The sequence below is a fragment of the Gigantopelta aegis genome, chromosome 15, assembly GCF_016097555.1.
Source record: "Gigantopelta aegis isolate Gae_Host chromosome 15, Gae_host_genome, whole genome shotgun sequence".
NCBI lineage: Eukaryota > Metazoa > Mollusca > Gastropoda > Neomphalida > Peltospiridae > Gigantopelta > Gigantopelta aegis.
Window position 1 is genome coordinate 13,460,250 of NC_054713.1, and position 8,723 is coordinate 13,468,972.

The following is an 8,723-nucleotide window of genomic DNA, read 5'->3' on the forward strand; positions in this document are numbered from 1 at the left end:
TCTGCTCTTTAGTATTATCTGTATAAAACACGTTGTATCTTATACGACTTCTGCTCTTTAGTGTTATCTGTATAAAACACGTTGTATCTTATACGACTTCTGCTCTTTAGTGTTATCTGTATAAAACACGTTGTATCTTATACGACTTCTGCTCTTTAGTGTTATCTGTATAAAACACGTTGTATCTTATACGACTTCTGCTCTTTAGTGTTATCTGTATAAAACACGTTGTATCTTATACGACTTCTGCTCTTTAGTGTTATCTGTATAAACCACGTTGTATCTTACATGACTTCTGCTCTTTAGTGTTATCTATATAAAACACGTTGTAGCTTACATGACTTCTGCAGTTTAGTGTTATCTATATATAACATATATCTGTATAAAACACGTTGTAGCTTACATGGCTTCTGCAGTTTAGTGTTATCTACGTATAACATATATCTGTATAAAACACGTTGTAGCTTACATGACGTCTGCAGTTTAGTGTTATCTATATATAACATATATCTGTATAAAACACGTTGTAGCTTACATGACTTCTGCAGTTTAGTATTATCTGTATAAAACACGTTGTATCTTATATGACTTCTGCAGTTTAATATTATCTGTATAAAACACGTTGTAGCTTATATGACTTCTGCAGTTTAGTGTTATCTGTATAAAACACGTTGTAGCTTATATGACTTCTGCTCTTTAGTATTATCTGTATAAAACACGTTGTGTGTTATATGACTTCTGCTCTTTAGTATTATCTATATGAAACACGTTGTGTGTTATATGACTTCTGCTCTTTATTATTATCTGTATAAAACACGTTGTATCTTATATGACTTCTGCAGTTTAGTATTATCTATATATAACATATATCTGTATAAAACACGTTGTAGCTTACATGACTTCTGCTCTTTAGTAGTATCTGTATAAACCACGTTGTATCTTATATGACTTCTGCAATTTAGTGTTATCTATATATAACAATAGTAACATATGCGGCTAAAACTCCTACCTTCAACGTATCAACCGACATAAACGCCACGGATATAAATACTACCACTCCTTACACTTAAAGTGAATCAGAAAAAAATGGGGGTCAAGCTGCTCGTTTCTGAGATAACGGGTAGCGTCTATGACTACCCTAGTTTCGCACAAAATTCGAGTACTTTTTTTTACAGGTACCCCATACATGTTTCAAGCACAAGGCTACTCGACACATTGGTACTAGATAAAATAAAATTGCACATTTATTTTACCCAGATGAAACTATTATTTTTTACAACCAACACACTTACATTTATAACCAATCACAGGACTTGTGGTGTTCACTTCTCTATCAAAAGTTGGGTGCACCTCGAACTTTGACCCAGCCGGAAGTTATTTGTTATAGTACTACCTATACTGATAACATACATTTTTCAAAAAGTGTCCAGCTATGTGTCTTTATGACAACCAGGATCTGGTGTATTCTGACATAAACTGACAACCTCACTGAAACTGTTGTTTCTACAGTGCAACCTAATATAATGTACACCTCAAAAAGCATATATATTGCATATAGTTTTGTACAAATGCAATATGTCATATTAAACAACAAAATGTTTTAAAATAAAACTCCTGAAGATATTTACTTTCAGTTGTGTGTGTGTACTCGGGTATATATGTAGAGACAACAAAGAAAGTCAGAGTACCTCTACCCCTTTAAAGAATTCCATTAAAACACATGCACTTGATTGACCCCTAGACTATGAAGACCTTAACAGGCACATCAAAGAAATATCAGTATTAAAAAAATACACTGTCTGAGGAAGGAAACACAAACATGACTGTACCTGTATGAAGTAATGACTTAATGTCCTGAACATTAGTGTTGAGAGGAAATCCTGTATGCTGGGTGTGGGTGTCTTCAAGTTACCAGGTGTGGGAATTTCAAATCCATTGGCCATGCTGATTTTCATAATGAACCATCAAAACTATTGGCAGCCACCAATATTCCTAACTATATTTTATTTATAGCCTACTGTAGTTGGAGGTTTTAATAGGTGTGATATCTGAAATAATCATGCAGCTTTAACACATTTATTTTTGATTAATTACTGAAAAAACCTATTTTTAAATGACAAAATTACCCGAACATCTATTTTCTTGCATTATTTCCTAATCCGGATGAATACAATATGTACATTAGATGTATTCCTACAATCTGTAATCCAGCATTTTATTTAGCTAGTAACATTAGGTAATACAGCTTTAACAATAAAATAAATTATCAACTTAATCCAAAGCAGATAATCAAATCTGAAAAAATTGGTTCTGAATCTAGTATAAACTCAAAATGCTTTTCATGAGAGCTAACTAAGTGATTATTAAGAAACAAAAATGATCTGGAGATCTAAGTATATGTTTAACAACCTTATTGTTATGTACAAATAAGAACAGAAGGCACAATAGTGACAACAAATTTAATTATGTTTTTGGTAAAGTTTTTCTTCAAATTTACTTTAAATTTTGCATAAAACTACAAATTTGTCTAAAATATAACTTAGCACCCTATAAATATGTGAAAATGACAATAAAAATCAACTTCTTTACAAATTTGAGTTTTCAGAATTTCATACATAAAAAATTAACAATGTTAATGGAAACTAAAGACATTAACCCACTATTGGCACATGCTATTTTTAATATAAAAATAAATTGCTATTAAAACCTTAGTTCAGGTTGCCTATATATAATACCATATTTAAGAGCAGTTGTATATGGCAAGTCAAATACCATGTAAAAAGAAATTATTGAAATCTTTACAATATGAATTATAGGCCAAAGCCAACTTTTCTTCAGTGCTAACTTTGATTCAAACTCCATTCAGAGCCATGTACAGAGATTATTGTCAAGGTCAAGGTCATTGTGAACTGGCATGATCGAGTGATGGCTAATTAATCAACCAGTATAGTTTAATTAAATAAAATGACAAAATCATAATATTTTTTATTATGCACTGAATATGTGCTATAGGGTGTATACTACCAAATCAAATCCCATAGACGACAATAATAACATATGCGGCTAAAACTCCTACATGCAACGTATCAACCGACATAAACGCCACGGATATAAATACTACCACCCCTTACACTTAAAGTGAATCAGAAAAAAATGGGGGTCAAGCTGCTCGTTTCTGAGATAACGGGTAGCGTCTATGACTACCCTAGTTTCGCACAAAATTCGAGTACTTTTATTTACAGGAACCCCATACATGTTTCAAGCACAAGGCTACTTGACACATTGGTACTAGATGAAATAAAATTGCACATTTATTTTACCCAGATGAAACTATTATTTTTTACAACCAACACACTCACATTTATAACCAATCACAGGACTTGTGGTGTTCACTTCTCTATCAAAAGTTGGGTGCACCTCGAACTTTGACCCAGCCGGAAGTTATTTGGTATAGTACTACCTATAAACATATTTGTCACTAAATGTCACTAAATGAGACAACTTGAAGAGAAATGCTTACAGTCACTGGGGGGGGGGGGGGGGGGGTAGTTAAAGGTTATTTTGTTTAACGACTCCAACAGACCACATTGATTCATTAATTATCGGCTATTGGATGTCAAACATTTCGAAATTCTGACACATAGTAGTAGACGCATCCGTAGCTAGTGTTAATTGTAGTGTCTTAAGGTGAGTTTTATGGCTGGCACACGTGAACTTTACAGCCGTTCACAACGCAACCTTACGGTAGTTGTAAATGCCCATTTAACAAATAAGATCTTCTATGCGAAGATGTGCAAATTAGTTATAAAATACATTGGTTTCCGACTATTTGAAACACATCGGATATATTCAATAGCATCGGACATCCACACAGTAACTTTGTCCGTTATTTGCTAAGAGATAATAAACCTCTTTCACATTCCACTCCACTGATATATACGGTTTACAAAAATACGTTGTATTAAGTTTGAGATTATATAATAGAGATCATTACCCTCGTGTGTTTCGGTATCGTCAATATATATATATTAGGAATAAACATAATGTATTATGCTCGGCAGACTTGAAGTTGTATGTGTCTCATATACATGATAGTGAAAAGTAAATATAATTAAAACATAAAAAGTAAAAAGTAAAAATAAAATAAATAAAATAAAATAAAATAAAATAAAATAAATAAATAAATATATTTAAAACTTCGTAAATACCAAATATTTCAAATAAAGTTGTATTTCTCCGATATAAATTATAGTGAAGAGTAAATAAAAGAAAGAAAGAAAATAAATAAATAAATAAATAAGATAAATAAAGATTGTTTTTTAAACTTATTTATTTCAAATGAAGTTGTATGTGTTTGATGTAGATGATAGTGAAAAGTAAGTACATAAATAAAATAAAATAAATAATTTGTAGATAAGACATGTAGTACTGATTAATAGTTATATGACGATTATGCACCTTCCCATAGACAGGACAACACATACCACGGCCTTTTATATACCAGCCTTGGGTCACTTGTTGCTAATGGGAAAGCACCAATCAGAGAAGTGAACGCTCACAAATGTAATGTCCAATCATATCCATATGTCTTGCAACAGAAATTAACAGCCAACGAAAATATTTCTTTTATTGCATCCTGTATTATAATAAATCATGTTCAAAAGACAGACCCACAATGATGACAAATTTGCCAGTTTGGTTCGCTCCTAAGTTAGTGACGTCGTGTGAAGAGAACGAAAAAGTATTACGTCATAATTTTACTTACTACAAGTGTTTTCATTGAATATCGTAAGTAAGGAGAATAGACAATTAGATTTTTAATATTTGTGGGATTTCTTTAATAAAAACAATGAAATGTCTTACCAATACTCCTAATAGATGTAGTATTAGCATAAGAATAATATCACTGTGTTTCCTTGTTAACTATAAGGATTTATCACAACATTTTTGGATTTAGGGACGAGACGAAGTTAACAACGAAACACAGTGATATTATCCCCTAAATGAATCTAAAACGTAACATTGGTGATCTTTTGAAATGTGCTGCCACTTGGCGTAACAAATTGTTTCCTCAAGCATCATTGGAGAATAAATTAAATCATATAAAATCACATAACGTTTCAATGCGTATACAAAACCCCAACAAAAACAACACTGACTGGTTCCTGTTAAAATGAGGATATAATTAACACTGGAACTGTTATTTAATTTGTAGCCACGTAAGTCAAAGTACAATTTTTCAATTTCTTAATAAAAATAAAAAGATAATTTTGGTCATTGATGCTGCCCGTTTAAAACAAATGGAAGGACGTACATATGTTTGACTGGTTTAGTTAGGTGCCGAAAAGATCAGCTCAATAACTTTCAGACCTTTCAGTTTGGGGTGGGCGGGAGAATTATCCTCAACCATGGCTATTTTTCTACCATTAGGCTGCATCCAGGTCGATGAAAAATTCCTACATAAATATATATATATATATATATATATTTCTTCTCATAGACTTAGCTGTTCGAGCTAAATATGTTTAATTTTACAGTTTGGACCAATAAATCGGTTCGAGAGAAAGCTTCTGTTCGACCCTAGGGTTATTCGACCAATCAGCACCAAAATAAAAGGGTTTAATAGAGAGAAAATCGGGACTTTGTTCTTGGTTCGAGAATACCGGTAGGTTCGACCGTTGGGCGTTCGAGCCAGTGAAATTCTACTGTATATATATATATATATATATATATATATATATATATATATATATATATATATATATATATATTACATATGTATTACATATTGTGAGGTTATTACCAGAGTGTTTTTCAGTATCATCAATATCATATATTAGGAATAAAAAATATATTATGCGAGCCTCTTGCGAGCCTAATACATTAATGTTATTTGTAATATATGATATTGACGATCCTGAAATACACGAAGGTAATAATCTCTTTATCATATATTATCAAGCTTAATTCAACGTGTTTTTGTAAACTGTACCCGCAATTTCAATTACTAGATATTCAAATGACGTACCAATATGTGACGCGATATTTTTTTTAATGGAAATGACGTCAGACTCAAAAGACGTCATTTTGGATGTCCTTACATCAAAATAAACTAGGGCTTAACGTGTTTTTGTTTTCTTAACGCTGGGCAGCCTTCAGTGTAAAATTCTATTGAAATGTTTTTATTTGATGACTATGAATGCATACGTCAATTATGGAGTGTCACCCAAGTATGTTTGCTTAAATGTCAATAAACCTAGTGCAGTGACCTCGATTAATTGTTTTCTCCATTTTTATTAACATAATATAAACATACATAATAAGAGAGACATAAGTATAATACATAGTTACATGAAGATTTAATATATTAATTTCTTTTCTTCTCTCCACGGAGACAAAAAAAAGAAAAAAAAGAAAAGAAATCGGGCTAATAAAAACAACAACAAAGAAAAAACAACCAAACCAAACCCTACATTTTAAATACATTGTGGCAAATTGACAAAATATTTCTTTTATTGCATCCTGTATTATATTAAATCATGTTCAAAAGACAGACCCACAATGATGACAAATTTGCCAGTTTGGTTCGCTCCTAAGTTAGTGACGTTGTGTGAAGAGAACGAAAAAGTATTACGTCATAATTTTACTTACTACAAGTGTTTTCATTGAATATCGTAAGTAAGGAGAATAGACAATTAGATTTTAAATATTTGTGGGATTTCTTTAATAAAAACAATGAAATGTCTTACCAATACTCCTAATAGATGTAATATTAGCATAAGAATAATATCACTGTGTTTCCTTGTTAACTATAAGGATTTATCACAACATTTTTGGATTTAGGGACGAGACGAAGTTAACAACGAAACACAGTGATATTATCCCCTAAATGAATCTAAAACGTAACATTGGTGATCTTTTGAAATGTGCTGCCACTTGGCGTAACAAATTGTTTCCTCAAGCATCATTGGAGAATAAATTAAATCATATAAAATCACATAACGTTTCAATGCGTATACAAAACCCCAGATAAGATACATTTTAAATACATTGTGGCAAATTGACAAAACATTTGTGAATCTATCAGAATTACAAGAACAAAAAGCAATAGTCTTTGTTATATAACATGGGCGTACATGGGAGGGGGTGGGGGTGGGTGGGGTGTGTGTGTCGATGGGTTCGACCGAACCCCCTCCCCCACCTGAAATCGCTTTTTTTTATAATTTAATATATCTGACATTGATATCTGACATTATTATATTTACTCAACATAGAAATATATGCCCAATATCTCTGCAATCTATTTTGGAACCCCTCTTTTCAAAATCCTCTATTTTGGAATCCCCCTTTTCAAAATCCTATGTACGCCCATGTATAATAGTAATCGGTCAACTCTTTCTGAATCCAGTTCAAATTGGGTACATATGCATTGTAATGACTTTTGAATAATAAGTGTTTAGTAACCAAAACAATTGCATTAACTGGATCATTATTATAGGTAAAAACCAAGAGTAGCATTTTGTTTATTAAATTTAACATTAGAAAAAAAGAAAGAAATGCTTTATTTAACGATGCACTCAAAACATTTTATTTACGGTTATATGGCGTCAGACATATGGTTACGGATCACACAGATTTTGAGAGGAAACCCGCTGTCGCCACTCCATGGGCTACTCTTTCCGATTAGCAGCAAGGGATCTTTTATTTGCGCTTCCCACAAGCACGATAGCACAAACTATGGCCTTTGTTGAACCAGTTATGAATCATTGGTCGGTGCAAGTGGTTTACACCTACCCATTGAGCCTTGCGGAGCACTCACTCAGGGTTTGGAGTCGGTATCTAGATTAAAAATCCCATGCCTCGACTGGGATCCGAACCCAGTACCTACCAGTCTGTAGACCGATGGCCTAACCACGACGCCACCGAGACCGGTAAATTTAATATTACTACCAGTTTTTATATAAATCCAGTTTTAAATATCAGTCCAGATAAAGTTTACCAATGTACATTCCCAAAACAAATTAGTCATTGTACAAAAACTACACATTTGAGAAGAAATATAACCAATTTGTTTATAGATATGTATTTACTGGAAATATATTATGGATTATTTTAAACTGAAACCAACGTAACTCACTGCTTTCAGTGCATCGTAATGCAATTTTATTTATCATTTCCCATTCAGCATCAGAAAAAAATACAATTTATAATTTTTTCCCATTTTAAGTTACAAGCTAATTTTGAAAAAAATGAATGTAATAATTTATTATAATAATATCTACTTCCTCTAACAGCTGTTTTCAACTGTCTCATATTGTATGGTAATATGGGAGAGGTAATTTTATTTATCTGTTTAACTTTACACAATTTAAAATGTAGTTTTACTACACTAATAACACCTTGGTATGTTAGAAAATCAATATTGAGCTTATATATAGATTTAAATTCGTTGTAAGATAAAATTTGATTTTTTTTTCACTTAATAAGTCGTTAATAAATTTTACTCCAACCTCATACCAGTCCTTATAAAATAAAGTGTTTCCATTTATCTTTATAGTGTTGTTATTCCAAATATACTCTGTCAACAGCTCTTCAGATGCCATCTTAGATTTGCTTTTTTTTTTTAATATATGAACTCCATGCTATTAACGTATCTCGCCAAAAACAATTATAAATATACTGAAAATATCGATCTATTCTTTCCGAGTCAAAATTCATTACAT